This window comes from Leuresthes tenuis, unplaced genomic scaffold (genome assembly GCF_036924035.1).
Source record: "Leuresthes tenuis unplaced genomic scaffold, fLeuTen1.0.hap1 SCAF_21, whole genome shotgun sequence".
In the NCBI taxonomy this organism is placed as follows: domain Eukaryota; kingdom Metazoa; phylum Chordata; class Actinopteri; order Atheriniformes; family Atherinopsidae; genus Leuresthes; species Leuresthes tenuis.
Genome location: NW_027325375.1, coordinates 12835734 through 12859213, shown reverse-complemented (window position 1 = coordinate 12859213; position 23480 = coordinate 12835734). Strand labels below are relative to the sequence as shown.

Sequence of the window (23480 nt, the reverse complement as noted above, 5' to 3'; positions counted from 1 at the left end):
AACTATGGTCGGCTATTCACAGCTTCCTCTCCACCATACTTGTATAGTTGGATATTCACACCCACTTGCATCCGAAAACCTCCGCCCCAAATTTTGTTGATATTTAGTCGGACATTCGCACCTTACCCGCTTTTGGCAAACTATGGCCTTCTTGCAGCCAAACAACTCTGATCTTGCTTTTGATGATGTAAGGTTTGGCATTCAGACCTTGCTTCACCTGCTTTTCACCAAATATAGTCGGACATTCACACCTTCTTGCAGCCGAACACTTCCGCTCCACCTTTTAGTGTTCTATCACACCTTTTTTTTTCACCGCATTTTATACATTATGGTCGGAAATTTTCAACCACTTTCATCCGAAGACCTCTCCTCCCGCTTTTGTTAATATATTTGAACTTTAGTTTGACATTCAAACCTTCTTGCAGCTGAACCACCTCCGCTCCCTGTTTTGATGATATATGGTCTGGCAATACTACCTTTTCTTACCCGTTTGTGAGTAATTATGGCTGGACATTCACACCTACTTGCAGTCGAACACAACCTCTCTCGCTTTTGATGATGTATGGACCGGCATTTTTACCTTTTCTAACACATTTTTCAGCAATTATGGTCGGAGATTCACACCTACTCACAGCCGAACAACTCCGCTCCCGCATTTGATGATGTATAGTCGGGCATTCTCACCCTTTCTCATCAGCTTTTTGCAAATTATGATCTGACATTCACACCTACTTGCAGTCGAACAGCTCTGCTCCCGCTTTTGATTATGTTTGGTTGGATATTCGAACCTTTTCTTCACTTCTTTTTACATATTTTGGTTGGACGTTCACACCTTCTTGTAGCCGAACACTTCCACTCCTGCTTTTGATGATGTATGGTTGGGCATTCACACCTTTTTTTTGCCCATTTTTCAGGAATTATGGGTGGACATTCACACCTCGCAGCTGAACACCTCCTATCCCACTTATGATCATGTGCGGTTTGATTTTCGAAAAGTTTCTTTCATGTTTTCTAGCAATTATTGATGGACATGTAGACCTTCTTGCAGCTGAACACCTCCGCTCCTGCTTTTGATCATACATTGTCAGGCATTCGCACCTTGTCTTACCCACTTTTTACAAACTTTAGTCGAACAGTCACACCTTTTTGCAGCCGAACACCACCTCTACCGCTTTTGATGATGTATGGTCCAGCATTCTTACCTTTTCTAACACATTCTTTAGCAATTATGGTCGGACATTCACACCTACTCAGAGCCGAACACCTCCGCTCCCGCATTTGATGGTCTATAGTCGGGCATTCTACAGCGGAAAAGACTCATTCTTATGTTTGGTTAGATATTCGAACCTTTTCTTAACTGCTTTTTACAAACTTTGGTCGGACGTTCACAATTTCTTGCAGCCGAACACCTCCGCTTCCGCTTTTGATGGTGTATATTCGGGCATACGAACCTTTTCTTACCCGCTTTTTACAAACCAAGGTCGGACTTTCACACCTTCTCTTAGCTGAAAAACTCCGCTCCCTCTTTTGATTGTGTACAGTCGGGTAATTTAACCTTTTCTTACCCGCTTTTTACCATCTATGGTCGGACATTCACACCGTCTTACAGCGGAACACCTCCGCTCCCTCTTTTGATGATGTATGGTTAGGCATTCGCACCTTTTCTTACCCATTTTTCAGTAATTATGGGTAGACATTCACAACTTCTTGCAGCTGAACACCTTCTCTCCCGCTTATGATCATGTGCAGTTTGATATTCGAAAATTTTATTTCATGTTTTCTAGCAATTATTGATGGACATTCAGACCGTCTTGAAGCTGAACACCTCCGCTCCCACTTTTGATGGTGTATAGTCGGGCTTTCGAGCCTTTTCTTCCCCAGTTTTTACAAATTATGGTTGGACATTCAGACCTTCTTGCAGCCGAAAACCTCCACTCCCTCTTTTGATCATACATTGTCGGGCATTCGCACCTTTTCTTACCCGCTTTTTACAAACCATGGTCGGACTTTCACACCTTTTATTAGCCGAACAACTCCGCTCCCGCTATTGATTGTGTACAGTCGGGTATTTTAACCTTTTCTTACCCGCTTTTTACCAACTATGGTTGGACATTCACACCTTCTTACAGCAGAACACCTCCGCTCCCTGTTTTGATTATGTATGGTTTGACATTCGCACCTTCTCTCACCCGCCTTTTACTATGGTCGGCCATTCACAGCTTCCTCTCCACCATACTTGTATGGTGGGATATTCACACCCACTTGCATCCGAAGACCTCCGCCCCCACTTTTGTTGATATTTAGTCGGTCATTCGCACCTTACCCGCTTTTGGCAAACTATGGCCTTCTTGCAGCCAAACACCTCTGATCTCGCTTTTGATGATGTAAGGTTGGGCATTCAGACCTTGCTTCACCTGCTTTTCACCAAATATAGTCGGACATTCACACCCACTTGCATCCGAAGACCTCCGCCCCAAATTTTGTTGATATTTAGTCGGACATTCGCACCTTACCCGCTTTTGGCAAACTATGGCCTTCTTGCAGCCAAACACCTCTGATCTCGCTTTTGATGATGTAAGGTTGGGCATTCAGACCTTGCTTCACCTGCTTTTCACCAAATATAGTCGGACATTCACACCTTCTTGCAGCCGAACACTTCCGCTCCACCTTTTAGTGTTCTATCACACCTTTTTTTCACCGCATTTTATACATTATGGTTGGAAATTTTCAACCACTCTCATCCGAAGACCTCTCCTCCCGCTTTTGTTAATATATTTGAACTTTAGTCGGGCATTCAAACCTTCTTGCTGCTGAACCACCTCCGCTCCCTGTTTTGATCATATATGGTCTGGCAATACTACCTTTTCTTACCCGTTTGTGAGTAATTATGGCTGGACATTCACACCTACTTGCAGCCGAACACAACCTCTCTCGCTTTTGATGATGTATGGACCGGCATTCTTACCTTTTCTAACACATTTTTCAGCAATTATGGTTGGAGATTCACACCTACTCACAGCCGAACAACTCCGCTACCGCATTTGATGGTTTATAGTCGGGCATTCTCACCCTTTCTCATCAGCTTATTGCAAATTATGATCTGACATTCACACCTACTTCCAGTCGAACAGCTCTGCTCCCGCTTTTGATTATGTTTGGTTAGATATTCGAACCTTTTCTTAACTGCTTTTTACAAACTTTGGTCGGACGTTCACAATATATTGCAGCCGAACACCTCCGCTTCCGCTATTGATGGTGTATATTCGGGCATACGAACCTTTTCTTACCCGCTTTTTACAAACCAAGGTCGGACTTTCACACCTTCTCTTAGCTGAACAACTCCGCTCCCTCTTTTAATTGTGTACAGTCGGGTAATTTAACCTTTTCTTACCCGCTTTTTACCATCTATGGTCGGACATTCACACCGTCTTACAGCGGAACACCTCCGCTCCCTCTTTTGATGATGTATGGTTAGGCATTCGCACCTTTTCTTACCCATTTTTCAGTAATTATGGGTAGACATTCACACCTTCTTGCAGCTGAACACCTCCTCTCCCGCTTATGATCATGTGCATTTTGATATTCGAAAATTTTCTTTCATGTTTTCTAGCAATTATTGATGGACATTCAGACCGTCTTGCAGCTGAACACCTCCGCTCCCACTTTTGATGGTGTATAGTCGGGTTTTCGAGCCTTTTCTTCCCCGGTTTTTACAAATTATGGTTGGACATTCAGACCTTCTTGCAGCCGAAAACCTCCACTCCCTCTTTTGATCATACATTGTCGTGCATTCGCACCCTTTCTTACCCGCTTTTTACAAACCATGGTCGGACTTTCACACCTTTTATTAGCCGAACAACTCCGCTTCCGCTATTGAGTGTGTACAGTCGGGTATTTTAACCTTTTCTTACCCGCTTTTTACCAACTATGGTTGGACATTCACACCTTCTTACAGCAGAACACCTCCGCTCCCTGTTTTGATTATGTATGGTTTGACATTCGCACCTTCTCTCACCCGCCTTTTACTATGGTCGGCCATTCACAGCTTCCTCTCCACCATACTTGTATGGTGGGATATTCACACCCACTTGCATCCGAAGACCTCCGCCCCCACTTTTGTTGATATTTAGTCGGTCATTCGCACCTTACCCGCTTTTGGCAAACTATGGCCTTCTTGCAGCCAAACACCTCTGATCTCGCTTTTGATGATGTAAGGTTGGGCATTCAGACCTTGCTTCACCTGCTTTTCACCAAATATAGTCGGACATTCACACCCACTTGCATCCGAAGACCTCCGCCCCAAATTTTGTTGATATTTAGTCGGACATTCGCACCTTACCCGCTTTTGGCAAACTATGGCCTTCTTGCAGCCAAACACCTCTGATCTCGCTTTTGATGATGTAAGGTTGGGCATTCAGACCTTGCTTCACCTGCTTTTCACCAAATATAGTCGGACATTCACACCTTCTTGCAGCCGAACACTTCCGCTCCACCTTTTAGTGTTCTATCACACCTTTTTTTCACCGCATTTTATACATTATGGTTGGAAATTTTCAACCACTCTCATCCGAAGACCTCTCCTCCCGCTTTTGTTAATATATTTGAACTTTAGTCGGGCATTCAAACCTTCTTGCTGCTGAACCACCTCCGCTCCCTGTTTTGATCATATATGGTCTGGCAATACTACCTTTTCTTACCCGTTTGTGAGTAATTATGGCTGGACATTCACACCTACTTGCAGCCGAACACAACCTCTCTCGCTTTTGATGATGTATGGACCGGCATTCTTACCTTTTCTAACACATTTTTCAGCAATTATGGTCGGAGATTCACACCTACTCACAGCCGAACAACTCCGCTCCCGCATTTGATGGTGTATAGTCGGGCATTCTCACCCTTTCTCATCAGCTTTTTGCAAATTATGATCTGACATTCACACCTACTTGCAGTCGAACAGCTCTGCTCCCGCTTTTGATTATGTATGGTTGGATATTCGAACCTTTTCTTAACTGCTTTTTACAAACTTTTGTTGGACGTTCACACCTTCTTGTAGCCGAACACATGCACTCCTGCTTTTGATGATGTATGGTTGGGCATTCGCACCTTTTTTTTTACCCACTTTTCAGGTATTATGGGTGGACATTCACACCTTCTTGCAGCTGAAAACCCCCTCTCCCGATTTTGATTATGTATGGACCGGCATTTTTACCTTTTCTAACACATTTTTCAGCAATTATGGTCGGAGATTCACACCTACTCACAGCCGAACAACTCCGCTTCCGCTTTTGATGGTGTATATTCGGGCATACGAACCTTTTCTTACCCGCTTTTTACAAACCAAGGTCGGACTTTCACACCTTCTCTTAGCTGAACAACTCCGCTCCCTCTTTTGATTGTGTACAGTCGGGTAATTTAACCTTTTCTTACCCGCTTTTACCATCTATGGTCGGACATTCACACCGTCTTACAGCGGAACACCTCCGCTCCCTCTTTTGATGATGTATGGTTAGGTATTCGCACCTTTTCTTACCCATTTTTCAGTAATTATGGGTGGACATTCACACCTTCTTGCAGCTGAACACCTCCTCTCCCACTTATGATCATGTGTGGTTTGATTTTCGAAAATTTTCTTTCATGTTTTCTAGCAATTATTGATGGACATTTAGACCTTCTTGCAGTTGAACACCACCTCTCCCGATTTTGATTATGTATGGACCGGCATTTTTACCTTTTCTAACACATTTTTCAGCAATTATGGTTGGAGATTCACACCTACTCACAGCCGAACAACTCCGCTACCGCATTTGATGGTGTATAGTCGGGCATTCTCACCCTTTCTCATCAGCTTTTTGCAAATTATGATCTGACATTCACACCTACTTGCAGTCGAACAGCTCTGCTCCCGCTTTTGATTATGTATGGTTGGATATTCGAACCTTTTCTTAACTGCTTTTTACAAACTTTGGTTGGACGTTCACACCTTCTTGTAGCCGAACACATGCACTCCTGCTTTTGATGATGTATGGTTGGGCATTCGCACCTTTTTTTTACCCATTTTTCAGGTATTATGGGTGGACATTCACACCTTCTTGCAGCTGAACACCTCCTCTCCCACTTATGATCATGTGTGGTTTGATTTTCGAAAATTTTCTTTCATGTTTTCTAGCAATTATTGATGGACATTTAGACCTTCTTGCAGCTGAACACCACCTCTCCCGATTTTGATTATGTATGGACCGGCATTTTTACCTTTTCTAACACATTTTTCAGCAATTATGGTTGGAGATTCACACCTACTCACAGCCGAACAACTCCGCTACCGCATTTGATGGTGTATAGTCGGGCATTCTCACCCTTTCTCATCAGCTTTTTGCAAATTATGATCTGACATTCACACCTACTTCCAGTCGAACAGCTCTGCTCCCGCTTTTGATTATGTTTGGTTAGATATTCTAACCTTTTCTTAACTGCTTTTTACAAACTTTGGTCGGACGTTCACAATATCTTGCAGCCGAACACCTCCGCTTCCGCTTTTGATGGTGTATATTCGGGCATACGAACCTTTTCTTACCCGCTTTTTACAAACCAAGGTCGGACTTTCACACCTTCTCTTAGCTGAACAACTCCGCTCCCTCTTTTGATTGTGTACAGTCGGGTAATTTAACCTTTTCTTACCCGCTTTTTACCATCTATGGTCGGACATTCACACCGTCTTACAGCGGAACACCTCCGCTCCCTCTTTTGATGATGTATGGTTAGGCATTCGCACATTTTCTTACCCATTTTTCAGTAATTATGGGTAGACATTCACACCTTCTTGCAGCTGAACACCTCCTCTCCCGCTTATGATCATGTGCAGTTTGATATTCGAAAATTTTCTTTCATGTTTTCTAGCAATTATTGATGGACATTCAGACCGTCTTGCAGCTGAACACCTCCGCTCCCACTTTTGATGGTGTATAGTCGGGCTTTCGAGCCTTTTCTTCCCCGGTTTTTACAAATTATGGTTGGACATTCAGACCTTCTTGCAGCCGAAAACCTCCACTCCCTCTTTTGATCATACATTGTCGGGCATTCGCACCTTTTCTTACCTGCTTTTTACAAACCATGGTCGGACTTTCACACCTTTTAGTAGCCGAACAACTCCGCTCCCGCTATTGATTGTGTACAGTCGGGTATTTTAACCTTTTCTTACCCGCTTTTTACCAACTATGGTTGGACATTCACACCTTCTTACAGCAGAACACCTCCGCTCCCTGTTTTGATTATGTATGGTTTGACATTCGCACCTTCTCTCACCCGCCTTTTACTATGGTCGGCCATTCACAGCTTCCTCTCCACCATACTTGTATGGTGGGATATTCACACCCACTTGCATCCGAAGACCTCCGCCCCCACTTTTGTTGATATTTAGTCGGTCATTCGCACCTTACCCGCTTTTGGCAAACTATGGCCTTCTTGCAGCCAAACACCTCTGATCTCGCTTTTGATGATGTAAGGTTGGGCATTCAGACCTTGCTTCACCTGCTTTTCACCAAATATAGTCGGACATTCACACCTTCTTGCAGCCGAACACTTCCGCTTTTAGTGTTCTATGAGGCATTCACATATTTTTTCTCACCGTATTTTATAGATTATGGTTGGAAATTCTCCCCCAATACAGTGTTCCCGTGGTGTTTGTGGCTGCCTTGTCTTTTGCACAGAGTAAAAGACAAGGCAGCCATCGAATAGATTGTTTCTACTTGGTCAGCCGAGGAGCAGGGGGGGGGGGCAAGCGTCTCAACCAAGCAAAGCTCACCAAGTAGGAACAATCGGGCCCTTTTCGATGGCTGCAACACCTGAAAGAGATATTGATGCGAGACCCGATCAAATGCTTTTTCAAAGTCTAAATTTAAGATGACAAGCCGGGTGTTTCTGTCTCTAGCGTAATCAATGATGTCTCGAATCAGTACGAGGCTGTCGGTGAGTTGTCTCCCTGAGATGGCACAAGCTTGGTCTGGGTGAATTACCTCCTCTAAAACAGAGGACATCCGTGTCGCTAAAACCTTGCTAAAAAGTTTACAGTCAAAGTTTAAAAGTGTGATGGGCCTCCAATTCTTTAGGTCAGTCTTATCATTTTTTTTATAAAGTAGAGTCACTATTCCCACTCTAAAACTGTCAGGCAGTCGGTCGAGTTTTTCAAAATCTTTAAAAACATCTAAAATGTCTGATGATAAAAGGTCCCAATAGGTCAGATAGAATTCTGCAGGAAGCCCGTCTAAACCCGGAGCTCGACTTCTCTTAAAACCTGTTAGGCATTTTTTTAACTCTAAAGCAGTAAAATTCTGTGTCAAGTGTGCATTCTCTTTTACGGTTTTGTCAACGAATTTTAAGATTTCTGCCGATGTTTCCAAGTGCACTGGTTTCTCTTTGTACATGTTACTATAAAAGGTATGTACAGTTTCAATCATCTCTTGTGTGGATTTTGTTAAAAACCCATCTTCTCTTTTTAGATTTTGAATACACTCCTTTTTATTTATAACTTTCTTTCTTTTTCACCTTCCTCAATTTCCTGCTCCCTGCTTCTTACAAAAATTCCTTTACTCTTTATTTCTGCTAAAACTGACATTTCCTTTTTGACATCTTTGATTTCTTCTTTAAAGTCTATGCCACACTGATTTAGTTTAAAGTAGCGCTGTAAGCGTTTATGTAGTCCCATCATACATCTATTCTCTTTCCTTTTTTTACGTTTACCTTGCTGTTTAAAAAAAGTCTGGGTCGTTTCCTTCACCATTTCCCACCATTGTGCATGTGTTTCGTAGAGGTCTTGAAGGGTCTGCCACTCTTTATAACATTCCCTGTACTGACTGACTATGATTTCATCCTCCAACAGGGAACAGTTGAGTTTCCACAGACCACTTCCTACCGTCACACCAGAAGGGGGTGAAAGGGTGCAGGAGAGCATAAGGTGGTCTGAAAAGAAAACAGGGGTTAATCTAACATCAGTGGGTGGGCAATCTCTAGTAAAGAAATAATCAATGCGAGAGGCTCTGGTGCCATCATGACTAAACCAGGTGAAGCCCTCCTCTCTGGGATGCATGGTTTTAAAACAGTCAGTAAACTTAAAATCCCTGCATATGCCCTGAAGTAAAATCGAAGTCTTATCCACTTTAAAATCTACCCCTGCTCTTTTTCTATCTTTCCTGCTCAAGATACAGTTAAAATCCCCTCCTACAACTAAAGGTACTTGCCCTAGCATGTAAAGCTGTATATCTTCTAAAAGGTCATACCTTTCATTTTTTCCATTGAAACCATAAATATTTAAGAGGTTAAAGTCTTGCCCCATAAAATTCAAGTGTGCTAAAAGTGCCCGTCCGTCTCTCACCACTGTGCTACCTTTCACCAGAACATGCGGATTTTTAATTAGAATGGCCACACCATCATTTTTATTTTGATTTGAGCCACTCCATATCGATAAATGGGGCCACATTTCCTCCCATTGTCTATGGTTTTTTAAAAAAGGTAGTCCACATTCTTGTATTAAAAACACATCTGATTTTATGGAGTCTAAGAAGGATAAAATACTCTGGGCTCTTGTCTTTGATTTCACACTTCTCACATTTAGTGTTGAGAAGGTGAGAACCATTAAAAGCATAAAGGAAAGTAGGTATGTCATTTTCGTTTTTCTAAGTTATCAAAACAAATTACACACAGGTTATTTCTTGGGAAACTAGCTCTTCCTTCATTTCTTTAGGTGAAAAGTGAGTAGGGTGATCTATATTTCCTTTTCGGACTCTCGGTGTTGGCCTCTGACGCAATGTTGCATTTAACTTTGAGTCCCTGAGGGTTGATTGCAGAGCTGAAGTTAAAAAGGAGACCTCATTTGGTGAGTCGGAGGGGAAGACTCTAGGTTCTTCCACTGAAGAACTGTCTGAAAGGGACCTAACCCTTCCCCTCTTCTCTGATACCACTGGGGAATCAGAGGCTCAGATGCCGTCCTCTTCGGCTGTTGACCTTCGGGGAGGTGAGTATCTTCACTAGACTCACCTGTCTGCTCTTCCTCCTCATTTAGCGTAGCTCCACCCTCTGCCTGTGAATTCTCACAGACTTCAACACTGAGTGGTGAGGCCTCTACAGGCCCCTCCCCTTTTTGCTCCTCACTTCCAATCCAAGCTTTTGGCGGGAAGTTTGAATTTATTGGGTCAACCTCTTCACTTTGTTCACCAACTGCCACCTTTGGTCCTTCTCTTTGTTGGCTTGACTGTGGCTTTACCATCTTTAATTTGTTGGCAAAAGATTTAGGGCAATCTCTGAAGAGGTGATTTAATTCTCCACAGAGATTACATTTCCTGCCATTTGGACACTCTCCAAAAGTTTGCCCAATTTCTCTGCTCTTCCCACATAACACCTTGGTACAAGCCTCAACCAGGTGCCCATGCTCACCACACTTGCGGCAGAACTTGGGCTGCCCCTGGTAGTGGATGTAACCTCGGTTTTCAAGGTGGCCAGAGTGTCGCCCACCCGCTGCACTGAGCACTCTTCAGCCCTTTTAAATGGTATAACTTTGCACTCCCGCACGCTCCAGCAAGCACCATTCAAGCAACAACTTTGCACTCCAGCTTCGAACATCGGCACAGTCGCAACAAGTAAGGCGACTCTACTCAGAGAAGTCACTCTGCACAGTAAGAAGATTTCTTTTGCACAGACAGAAAGGGCTTCACCCGCAAAGGTAAAGCCTGCCAAAAATAGAAACAACTCATTAGTGCTGCTCTCCACAGAAATCTTTAGTAAAAGGCGAAAGACTTGTACGTTATGAAGAGAAACCAGAGTACGATTATCCGTCACTGCGGGAGCAGGGCATCAGGCTAGTTGGCATAGCCACCTTCCCCATGGTGAGCTTTGCTTGGTGGAGACGCTTGCTCCCCCCCCCCTTGCTCCTCGGCTGACCAACTAGGAACAATCGGGCCCTATTCGATGGCTGCCTTGTCCTTTACTCTGTGCAAAAGACAAGGCAGCAACAAAAACACCACGAGAATCCCGTATTGAGGCTTTGTTCTGATCGCTCATTCGGTGTCGCGTTTCTTTCAAGCAATTCTCCCGGTTAGCCCACACTCGGCTCGCTCCCATAGCCGTGTTAAAGTCTACTTCGCATTCACTCTCTTTTCTCAGCAGACTCTTGGGATTTTATCTATAAAATGAATTCCTTCACTCAAACTATGTGAAAACTGCTTTGTCCTTAATATTTACCATGTCTAGAAAGATTTAAACAAAAAAAACAACGTTGTACTTTGCAGTAAAAGAAAGAGCAAATCTAAAGTTTCAGGAATCCGAGAATAAGCTTACTTTCATGAGTTCTTCACGATTTCGGATTTTGCTATAAAATGAATTCCTTCACTCAAACTAAATTAAAACTGCTAAACCGCTAATCTGTTATATGTAAGGCAGATGTCAAATTCACCGAAATAGGATCAAAGGGTATTCGGCCAATCGAGCTGTAAAAGCTTCGGTAAAAGAGTATAAGTTGAAGAGTTTGTGAATAAAGGTGTGCGCACACATAGTGTGCTGTACGAAAATAGGCAGGGAGCAATGCCGGCTGGGGTATATGTTCTTGTATGTTGTCTGACTGTTTGATTTGAATGTGTTGTGTAAGTGTCCTGTTGAATGTTACATGTTTGGGCTTTGACACGCTTCACTGTGGTTGTTAACTGTGTGGTGTGTCCTGAAATGTTATATGTTTGGGCTGTGTGACATGCTTAATGCTTGTCAGTAGGTACCCACTTATTCATATATAGCAACTGACAACATAAGAAGTCCGGACATACTTTGATAGTAGTTGTAGAAGTATCCTTATTGATAATAGATCACTAATTCATAGTGATAGAACAGTAGATGAACAGGTGCTTGCACATGTCTCACGAAAATAAAATGGGTGTATGATTGCTGACGGCAGAGCAATACTGCCAAACTTATGAGTTCTTGTGGCAAACTTGATTCAGTGTCTTGACGTGTATACGCTGTTTCGCTGACTTGATTGTCACAAGAAACAAAGTGTGTTTGATAAGATCCGACCATTTTATTACGGGAGGATCAGTATGTATGGATTCTGATGTGACTGATAAACCCATTCGTATCTTAAGCATAATCTAATACGTGAGACAACGCCCTGGCACACGATAAAAAAAAAAAAAGAGAGAGAGCGGTTTTGTGTCCCCACAGTCCATAATGTAGAAAAGAGAGAAAAAAGCCTTTCTGATTTGGTGTGTGTACTCATAGTGCAGAGTGTAGAGAAAAGAAAGCCGTTTTGGTGTCACGGGTGTTGTGACTTACACACACACATTTCTAAATTGAGAAAGGAAATTATTTTAGAGGAAGCACTAGAGTTTACATCCCACATTTGTTGATAGGCATTCATTTATTTCTTCACTTCTGATGAAGTTTCAACAATAAACAACAAACTTTGTATTATGAGAAAGAACCAGACTCATTCTTCAGGAATCCGAAAATAAGCTCTATTTTATGAGTTATGCACGAATTCGGATTCTCCTATAAAACGAATTCATTAACTCAAACCAAGTTAAGACTGCTTTGTCCTTCATATTTATTCATGTCTAATCAAGTTTCAACGATAAACAACGTTGTACTTTGTAGAATGAGAAAGAACTTCTTGAGCAATAAGCATCTCTCGACATATGACGAAATACAGATTTTGCTATAAAATTAATTCCTTCTATCAGCCTGACTTAAAGCTGTTTGTCCTCCTTATTTATCCACTTCAAATCAAGTTTCAACAATTAAAAAAAATTTGTAGTTTGAGAAAGAACAACTTAATCTTCAGCAATCAGTATAAAAAGAGGTGCAAATGCCAACCATACATACCTAAAAGGTGGAGCGGAAGTATTCAGCTGCAAGTAGGTGTGAATGTTCGACCATAATTTGTAAAAAGCGGGTAAGAAAAGGTTCGAATGCCCGACTATATATTAACAAAAGCGGGAGGAGAGGTCTTCGGATGAGAGTGGGTGAGAATTTCCAACCATAATCTATAAAATACGGTGAAAAAAAATATGTGAATGCCTCATAGAACACTAAAAGCGGAAGTGTTCGGCTGCAAGAAGGTGTGAATGTCCGACTATATTTGGTGAAAAGCAGGTGAAGCAAGGTCTGAATGCCCAACCTTACATCATCAAAAGCGAGATCAGAGGTGTTTGGCTGCAAGAAGGCCATAGTTTGCCAAAAGCGGGTAAGGTGCGAATGACCGACTAAATATCAACAAAATTGGGGGCGGAGGTCTTCGGATGCAAGTGGGTGTGAATATCCCACCATACAAGTATGGTGGAGAGGAAGCTGTGAATGGCCGACCATAGTAAAAGGCGGGTGAGAGAAGGTGCGAATGTCAAACCATACATAATCAAAACAGGGAGCGGAGGTGTTCTGCTGTAAGAAGGTGTGAATGTCCAACCATAGTTGGTAAAAAGCGGGTAAGAAAAGGTTAAAATACCCGACTGTACACAATCAATAGCGGGAGCGGAGTTGTTCGGCTACTAAAAGGTGTGAAAGTCCGACCATGGTTTGTAAAAAGCGGGTAAGAAAAGGTGCGAATGCCCGACAATGTATGATCAAAAGAGGGAGTGGAGGTTTTCGGCTACAAGAAGGTCTGAATGTCCAACCATAATTTGTAAAAACCGGGGAAGAAAAGGCTCGAAAGCCCGACTATACACCATCAAAAGTGGGAGCGGAGGTGTTCAGCTGCAAGACGGTCTGAATGTCCATCAATAATTGCTAGAAAACATGAAAGAAAATTTTCGAATATCAAACTGCACATGATCATAAGCGGGAGAGGAGGTGTTCAGCTGCAAGAAGGTGTGAATGTCTACCCATAATTACTGAAAAATGGGTAAGAAAAGGTGCGAATGCCTAAACATACATCATCAAAAGAGGGAGCGGAGGTGTTCCGCTGTAAGACGGTGTGAATGTCCGATCATAGTTGGTAAAAAGCGGGTAAGAAAAGGTTAAAATACCCGACTGTACACAATCAAAAGAGGGAGCGGAGTTGTTCAGCTAAGAGAAGGTGTGAAAGTCCGACCATGGTTTGTAAAAAGCGGGTAAGAAAAGGTTCGTATGCCCGAATATACACTATCAAAACCGGAAGCGTAGGTGTTCGGCTGCAAGAAGGTGTGAACGTCCGACCAAAGTTTGTAAAAAAGCAGTTAAGAAAAGGTTCGAATATCTAACCAAACATAATCAAAAGCGGGAGCAGAGCTGTTCGACTGCAAGTAGGTGTGAATGTCAGATCATAATTGCTGAAAAATGTGATAGAAAAGACTAGAATGCCGGACAATACATCATCAAAAGCGGGAGAGGTGGTTTTTCGGCTGCAAGTAGGTGTGAATGTCCAGCCATAATTACTCACAAACGGGGGAAGAAAAGGTAGTATTTCCAGACCACACATGATCAAAACAGGGAATGGAGGTGGTTCAGCTGCAAGGTGTGAATGTCTGACTAAAGTTTGTAAAAACCGTGTAAGACAAGGGGCGAATGCCCGACAATGTATGATCAAAAGAGGGAGCGGAGGTTTTCGGCTGCAAGGTCTGAATGTCCAACCACAATTTGTAAAAATCGGGGAAGAAAAGGCTCGAAAGTCCGACTATACACCATCAAAAGCGGGAGCAGAGGTGTTCAGGTGCAAGAAGGTCTGAATGTCAAACCAAAAATTACTGAAAAATGGGTAAGAAAAGGTGCGAATGCCAAATCATACATCATCAAAAGCAGGAGCGGATGTGTTCAGCTACAAGAAGGTTTGAATGTCCAACCATAGTAAGTAATAGGCGGGTAAGAAAAGGCTCGAATGCCCGACTATATACCATCAAAAGCGGAAGCGGAGGTGTTCGGCTGCAAGACGGTGTGAACGTCCGACCAAAGTTTGTAAAAAGCAGTTAAGAAAATGTTCGAATATCCAACCAAACATAATCAAAAGCGGGAGCAGAGCTGTTTGACTGCAAGTAGGTGTGAATATCAGATCATAATTTGCAAAAAGCTGTTGAGAAAGGGTGAGAATGCCCGACTATACACTATCAAATGTGGGAGCGGAGGTGTTCGTCTGTGAGTAGGTGTGAATGTCCGACCATAATTGCTGAAAAATGTGTTAGAAAAGGTAAGAATGCCGGATCATATATCATCAAAAGCGGGAGAGGTTGTGTTCGGCTGCAAGTAGGTGTGAATGTCCAGCCATAATTACTCACAAACGGGTAAGAAAAGGTACTATTGCCAGACCATATATGATCAAAACAGGGAGCGGAGGTGGTTCAGCTGCAAGAAGGTTTGAATGTCCGACTAAAGTTCAAATATATTAAAGAAAGCGGGAGGAGAGGTCTTCGGATGAGAGTGGTTGAAAATTTCCGACCATAATGTATAAAATGCGGTGAAAAAAAGGTGTGATAGAACACTAAAAGATGGAGCGGAAGTGTTCGGCTGCAAGAAGGTGTGAATGTCCGACTATATTTGGTGAAAAGCAGGTGAAGCAAGGTCTGAATGCCCAACCTTACATCATCAAAAGCGAGATCAGAGGTGTTTGGCTGCAAGAAGGCCATAGTTTGCCAAAAGCGGGTAAGGTGCGAATGTCCGACTAAATATCAACAAAATTTGGGGCAGAGGTCTTCGGATGCAAGTGGGTGTGAATATCCAACCATACAAGTATGGTGGAGAGGAAGCTGTGAATAGCCGACCATAGTTTGGAAAAAGCGGGTAAGAAAAGGTTTGAATACCCGAACATACACCATGAAAGAGGGAGCGGAGGTGTTCCGCTGTAAGACGGTGTGAATGTCCGATCATAGTTGGTAAAAAGCGGGTAAGAAAAGGTTAAAATACCCGACTGTACACAATCAAAAGAGGGAGCGGAGTTGTTCAGCTAAGAGAAGGTGTGAAAGTCCGACCATGGTTTGTAAAAAGCGGGTAAGAAAAGGTTCGTATGCCCGAATATACACTATCAAAACCGGACGTGTAGGTGTTCGGCTGCAAGAAGGTGTGAACGTCCGACCAAAGTTTGTAAAAAAGCAGTTAAGAAAAGGTTCGAATATCTAACCAAACATAATCAAAAGCGGGAGCAGAGCTGTTCGACTGCAAGTAGGTGTGAATGTCAGAGAATAATTTGCAAAAAGCTGATGAGAAAGGGTGAGAAATCCCGACTATACACCATCAAATGCGGTAGCGGAGTTGTTCGGCTGTGAGTAGGTGTGATTCTCCAACCATAATTGCTGAAAAATGTGTTAGAAAAGGTAAGAATGCCGGTCCATACATCATCAAAAGCGAGAGAGGTTGTGTTCGGCTGCAAGTAGGTGTGAATGTCCATTAATAATTGCTTTAAAACATGAAAGAAAATTTTCGAATATCAAACCTTACATGATCACTAGCGGGAGAGGAGGTGTTCAGCTGCAAGAAGATGTGAATATCCACCCATAATTACTGAAAAATGGGTAGGAAAAGATGCGAATGTCCAACCATAAATCATCAAAAGCAGGAGTGGAGTTGTTCAGCTACAAGAAGGTATGAAAGTCCAACCATGGTTTGTAAAAAGCGGGTAAGAGAAGGTTCGAATACCCGAATATATACCATCAAAAGCGGAAGCGGGGGTGTTCAGCTACAAGAACGTGTGAACGTCCGACCATAGTTTGTAAAAAGCAGTTAAGAAAAGGTTTGAATATCCAACCGAACATAATCAAAAGAGGGAGCAGAGTTGTTCGACTGCAAGTAGGTGTGAATGTCAGATCATAATTGCTGAAAAATGTGATAGAAAAGACTAGAATGCCGGACAATACATCATCAAAAGCGGGAGAGGTGGTTTTTCGGCTGCAAGTAGGTGTGAATGTCCAGCCATAATTACTCACAAACGGGGGAAGAAAAGGTAGTATTTCCAGACCACACATGATAAAAACAGGGAATGGAGGTGGTTCAGCTGCAAGGTGTGAATGTCTGACTAAAGTTTGTAAAAACCGTGTAAGACAAGGGGCGAATGCCCGACAATGTATGATCAAAAGAGGGAGCGGAGGTTTTCGGCTGCAAGGTCTGAATGTCCAACCATAATTTGTAAAAATCGGGGAAGAAAAGGCTCGAAAGCCCGACTATACACCATCAAAAGCGGGAGCAGAGGTGTTCAGGTGCAAGAAGGTCTGAATGTCCGACCAATAATTACTGAAAAATGGGTAAGAAAAGGTGCGAATGCCAAATCATACATCATCAAAAGCAGGAGCGGATGTGTTCGGCTACAAGAAGGTTTGAATGTCCAACCATAGTAAGTAATAGGTGGGTAAGAAAAGGCTCGAATGCCCAACTATACACCATCAAAAGCGGAAGCGGAGGTGTTCGGCTGCAAGACGGTGTGAACGTCCAACCAAAGTTTGTAAAAAGCATTAAGAAAATGTTCGAATATCCAACCAAACATAATCAAAAGCGGGAGCAGAGCTGTTCGACTGCAAGTAGGTGTGAATATCAGATCATAATTTGCAAAAAGCTGATGAGAAAGGGTGAGAATGCCCGACTATACACTGTCAAATGTGGGAGCGGAGGTGTTCGTCTGTGAGTAGGTGTGAATGTCCGACCATAATTGCTGAAAAATGTGTTAGAAAAGGTAAGAATGCCGGACCATATATCATCAAAAGCGGGAGAGGTTGTGTTCGGCTGCAAGAAGGTGTGAATGTCCAGCCATAATTACTCACAAACCGGTAAGAAAAGGTAGTATTGCCAGACCATATATGATCAAAACAGGGAGCGGAGGTGGTTCAGCTGCAAGAAGGTTTGAATGTCCGACTAAAGTTTGTAAAAAGCGGGTAAGACAAGGTGCGAAAGCCCAACCGCACATGATCATAAGTGGATGAGAAGGTGTTCGACTGCAAGTAGGTGTGAATGTAAGATCATAATTTGTAAAAAGCGGGTAAGAAAAGGTAAGAATGCCCAATAATAAATTATCAAAAGCGGCAGCAGAGTTTCGGCTGGTATTTATCAATGTCTAGATAGATTTCAACAAAAAACAACGTTGTACTTTGCAGTAAAAGAAAGTGCAAATCAACAGTTTTAGGAATCCGAGAATAAGCTTATTTTCATGAGTTCTGCACGATTTTGGATTTTATGTATAAAATGAATTTCTTCACGCAAACTAAGTTAACACTGCTTTGTCCTTCATATGTACCCATTTCTACATATATTTCAAGCATAAACTTCCTCATATTACCCTGAATGAGAAAGAGCCACACTTGTGATTAAGCCATACCTCCCTTTTGAGGAGTTCTGCATGATTTGGGATTTTATCTATAAAATTAATTCCTTCACTCAAACTATGTTAAAACGGCTTTTACCTTCATATTTATCAATGTCTCGATAGATTTAAACAAAAAAACAACGTTGTACTTTGCAATAAAAGAAAGAGCAAATCAAAAGTTTTAGGAATCCGAGAATAAGCTTATTTTCATGAGTTCTGCACGATTTCGGATTTTATGTATAAAATGAATTCATTCACTCAAACCAAGTTAAAACTGCTTTTTCCTTCATATTTATCAATGTCTAGATCGACTTCAACAAAGAACAACATTGTATTTTGCAGTAGAAGAAAGAGCAAAACTGAAGGATCAGGAATCCGAGAATAAGCTTCTTTTCATACGTTCTGCATGATTTGGGATTTTATTTATAAAATGAATTCCTTCAATCAAACTAAGTTAACACTGCTTTGTCCTTCATATGTACCCATTTCTACATATATTTCCAGCATAAACTTCCTCATACTACCCTGAATGAGAAAGAACCACACTTGTGATTAAGCCATACGCCCCTTTTGAGGAGTTCTGCATGATTTGGGATTTTATCTATAAAATCAATTCCTTCACTCAAACTATGTTAAAACGGCTTTTACCTTCATATTTATCAATGTCTCGATATATTTAAACAAAAAAACAACGTTGTACTTTGCAGTAAAAGAAAGAGCCAATCAAAAGTTTTAGGAATCCGAGAATAAGCTTATTTTCATGAGTTCTGCACGATTTCGGATTTTATGTATAAAATGAATTCATTCACTCAAACCAAGTTAAAACTGCCTTTTCCTTCATATTTATCATATTTGTCTAGATCGACTTCAACAAAGAACAACATTGTATTTTGCAGTAGAAGAAAGAGAATAAGCTTATTTTCTTATGGGCAAGTGGGAACTGCTTTGTCCTTCATATTTATCAATGTGTAGATGGATTTCAACTTCTTCTACTGCAAAGTCCAATGTTTTTCTTTGTAGAAGTCGATCTAGACATTGATGAATATGGAAGGACAAAGCAGTTTTAACTTGGTTTGAGCAAAGCAATTCATTTTATAGCAAAATCCTAAATCGTGCAGAACTCATGAAAGCAGGCTTATACTCGGATTCCTGAAACTTTAGATTTGCTCTTTCTTTTACTGCAAAGTACAATGTTGTTTTTTTGTTTAAATATTTCTAGACATGGTAAATATGAAGGACAAATCAGTTTTAACATAGTTTGAGTGAAGTAATGCATTTTATAAGCAAAATCCCAAATCATGCAGAACTCACGACATGCTTTTTCTCGCTTTTCACTGCTTTTTACAAACTTTGGTCGGACGTTCACACCTTCTTGCATCCGAACACCTCCGCTTCCGCTTTTGATGATGTATATTCGGGCATTCGAACCTTTTTTTTACCCGCTTTTTACAAACCATTGTCGGACTTTCACACCTTCTTGCAGCCGAACACCACCTCTCCCGCTTTTGATGATGTATGGTCCAGTATTCTTACCTTTTCTAACATATTTTTCAGCAATTATGGTTGGACATTCACACCTACTCACAGCTGGACACCTCCGCTCCCGCTTTTGATCATACAATGTCGGGACATCGCTCCTTGTCTTACCAGCTTTTTACAAACTTTAGTCGAACATTCACACCTTCTTGCAGCTGAACACCTCCGCTCCCGCTTTTATTGATGTATAGTCGGGCTTTCGAGCCTTTTCTTACCCGGTTTTTACAAACTATAGTCAGACATTCACACCTTGCAGCTGAACCTCCGCTCCCTGTTTTGATCATGTATGGTCTTGCAATACTACCTTTTCTTCCCCCGTTTGTGAGTAATTATGGCTGGACATTCACACCTACTTGCAGTCGAACAGCTCTGCTCCCGCTTTTGATTATGTTTGGTTGGATATTCGAACCTTTTCTTACCCGCTTTTTACAAACCATGGTCGGACTTTCACACCTTCTTGTAGCCGAACAACTCCGCTCCCGCTATTGATTGTGTACAGTTGGGTATTTTAACCTTTTCTTACCCGCTTTTTACCAACTATGGTCGGACATTCACACCGTCTTACAGCGGAACACCTCTGCTCCCGCTTTTTATGGTGTATAGTCGGGCATTCGAACCTTTTCTTACCTGCTTTTTACAAACTATGGTAGGACATTCAAACCTTCGTGTATCCGAAAACCTCCGCTCTCTCTTTTGATCATACATTGTCGGACATTCGCACCTTTTCTTACCCGCTTTTTACAAACCATGGTCGGACTGTCACACCTTCTTGTAGCCGAACACATCCGCTCCCGCTATTGATTGTGTACAGTCGGGTTTTTTAACCTTTTCTTACCCGCTTTTTACCAAGTATGGTCAGACATTCACACCTTCGTACAGCGGAACACCTCCGCTCCCTCTTTTGATGGTGTATGTTCGGGTATTCAAACCTTTTCTTACCCGCTTTTTCCAAACTATGGTCGGCTATTCACAGCTTCCTCTCCACCATACTTGTATAGTTGGATATTCACACCCACTTGCATCCGAAAACCTCCGCCCCAAATTTTGTTGATATTTAGTCGGACATTCGCACCTTACCCGCTTTTGGCAAACTATGGCCTTCTTGCAGCCAAACAACTCTGATCTTGCTTTTGATGATGTAAGGTTTGGCATTCAGACCTTGCTTCACCTGCTTTTCACCAAATATAGTCGGACATTCACACCTTCTTGCAGCCGAACACTTCCGCTCCACCTTTTAGTGTTCTATCACACCTTTTTTTTTCACCGCATTTTATACATTATGGTCGGAAATTTTCAACCACTTTCATCCGAAGACCTCTCCTCCCGCTTTTGTTAATATATTTGAACTTTAGTTTGACATTCAAACCTTCTTGCAGCTGAACCACCTCCGCTCCCTGTTTTGATGATATATGGTCTGGCAATACTACCTTTTCTTACCCGTTTGTGAGTAATTATGGCTGGACATTCACACCTACTTGCAGTCGAACACAACCTCTCTCGCTTTTGATGATGTATGGACCGGCATTTTTACCTTTTCTAACACATTTTTCAGCAATTATGGTCGGAGATTCACACCTACTCACAGCCGAACAACTCCGCTCCCGCATTTGATGATGTATAGTCGGGCATTCTCACCCTTTCTCATCAGCTTTTTGCAAATTATGATCTGACATTCACACCTACTTGCAGTCGAACAGCTCTGCTCCCGCTTTTGATTATGTTTGGTTGGATATTCGAACCTTTTCTTCACTTCTTTTTACATATTTTGGTTGGACGTTCACACCTTCTTGTAGCCGAACACTTCCACTCCTGCTTTTGATGATGTATGGTTGGGCATTCACACCTTTTTTTTGCCCATTTTTCAGGAATTATGGGTGGACATTCACACCTCGCAGCTGAACACCTCCTATCCCACTTATGATCATGTGCGGTTTGATTTTCGAAAAGTTTCTTTCATGTTTTCTAGCAATTATTGATGGACATGTAGACCTTCTTGCAGCTGAACACCTCCGCTCCTGCTTTTGATCATACATTGTCAGGCATTCGCACCTTGTCTTACCCACTTTTTACAAACTTTAGTCGAACAGTCACACCTTTTTGCAGCCGAACACCACCTCTACCGCTTTTGATGATGTATGGTCCAGCATTCTTACCTTTTCTAACACATTCTTTAGCAATTATGGTCGGACATTCACACCTACTCAGAGCCGAACACCTCCGCTCCCGCATTTGATGGTCTATAGTCGGGCATTCTACAGCGGAAAAGACTCATTCTTATGTTTGGTTAGATATTCGAACCTTTTCTTAACTGCTTTTTACAAACTTTGGTCGGACGTTCACAATTTCTTGCAGCCGAACACCTCCGCTTCCGCTTTTGATGGTGTATATTCGGGCATACGAACCTTTTCTTACCCGCTTTTTACAAACCAAGGTCGGACTTTCACACCTTCTCTTAGCTGAAAAACTCCGCTCCCTCTTTTGATTGTGTACAGTCGGGTAATTTAACCTTTTCTTACCCGCTTTTTACCATCTATGGTCGGACATTCACACCGTCTTACAGCGGAACACCTCCGCTCCCACTTTTGATGGTGTATAGTCGGGCTTTCGAGCCTTTTCTTCCCCAGTTTTTACAAATTATGGTTGGACATTCAGACCTTCTTGCAGCCGAAAACCTCCACTCCCTCTTTTGATCATACATTGTCGGGCATTCGCACCTTTTCTTACCCGCTTTTTACAAACCATGGTCGGACTTTCACACCTTTTAGTAGCCGAACAACTCCGCTCCCGCTATTGATTGTGTACAGTCGGGTATTTTAACCTTTTCTTACCCGCTTTTTACCAACTATTGTTGGACATTCACACCTTCTTACAGCGGAACACCTCCGCTCCCTCTTTTGATGGTGTATGTTCGGGCACTCGAACCTTTTCTTACCCGCTTTTTACAAACTATGGTCAGACATTCAAACCTTCTTGTAGCCGAACACATCCACTCCTGCTTTTGATGATGGGTATTCAAACCTACTTGTTGCCCGCTTTTCATTAATTATGGGTGGACATACACACCTTGTCGCAGCCAAACACCTCCGCTTCCTGTTTTGATCATGTATGATTGGACATTCACACCTTTTCTCACCCGCTTTTTACTATGGTCGGCCATTCACAGCTTCCTCTCCACCATACTTGTATGGTGGGATATTCACACCCACTTGCATCCGAAGACCTCCGCCCCCACTTTTGTTGATATTTAGTCGGTCATTCGCAGCTTACCCGCTTTTGGCAAACTATGGCCTTCTTTCAGCCAAAAACCTCTGATCTCGTTTTTGATGATGTAAGGTTGGGCATTCAGACCTTGCTTCACCTGCTTTTCACCAAATATAGTCGAACAGTCACACCTTCTTGCAGCCGAACACTTCTGCTCCACCTTTTAGTGTTCTAAGGGGTATTCACACCTTTTTTTTCACCTTATTTTATTGATTATGGTTGGAAATTCTCACCCACTCTTATCCGAAGACCTCTCCTCCTGCTTTTGTTAATATATAGTCGGGCATTCAAACCTTTTCTTACCCGCTTTTTACAAATTATGGTCGAACATTCACACCTACTTGCAGCCGAACACCTCCGCTCCCGCTTTTGATAGTGTATAGTCGGGCTTTCGAGCCTTTTCTTCCCCGGTTTTTACAAATTATGGTTGTACATTCAGACCTTGCAGCCGAAAACCTCC

The 23480-nt window shown here is 42.3% G+C and overlaps 1 non-coding gene across 1 annotated transcript; it reads right to left on the bottom strand.

Annotated features, from left to right (window-relative positions):
• Positions 1-10697: 10697 nt before the first annotated feature.
• LOC140280638 (U5 spliceosomal RNA) lies at positions 10698-10811 on the bottom strand. Its single transcript, XR_011909576.1, has one exon. It is a non-coding gene; the product is annotated as a U5 spliceosomal RNA (small nuclear RNA).
• Positions 10812-23480: the final 12669 nt, after the last annotated feature.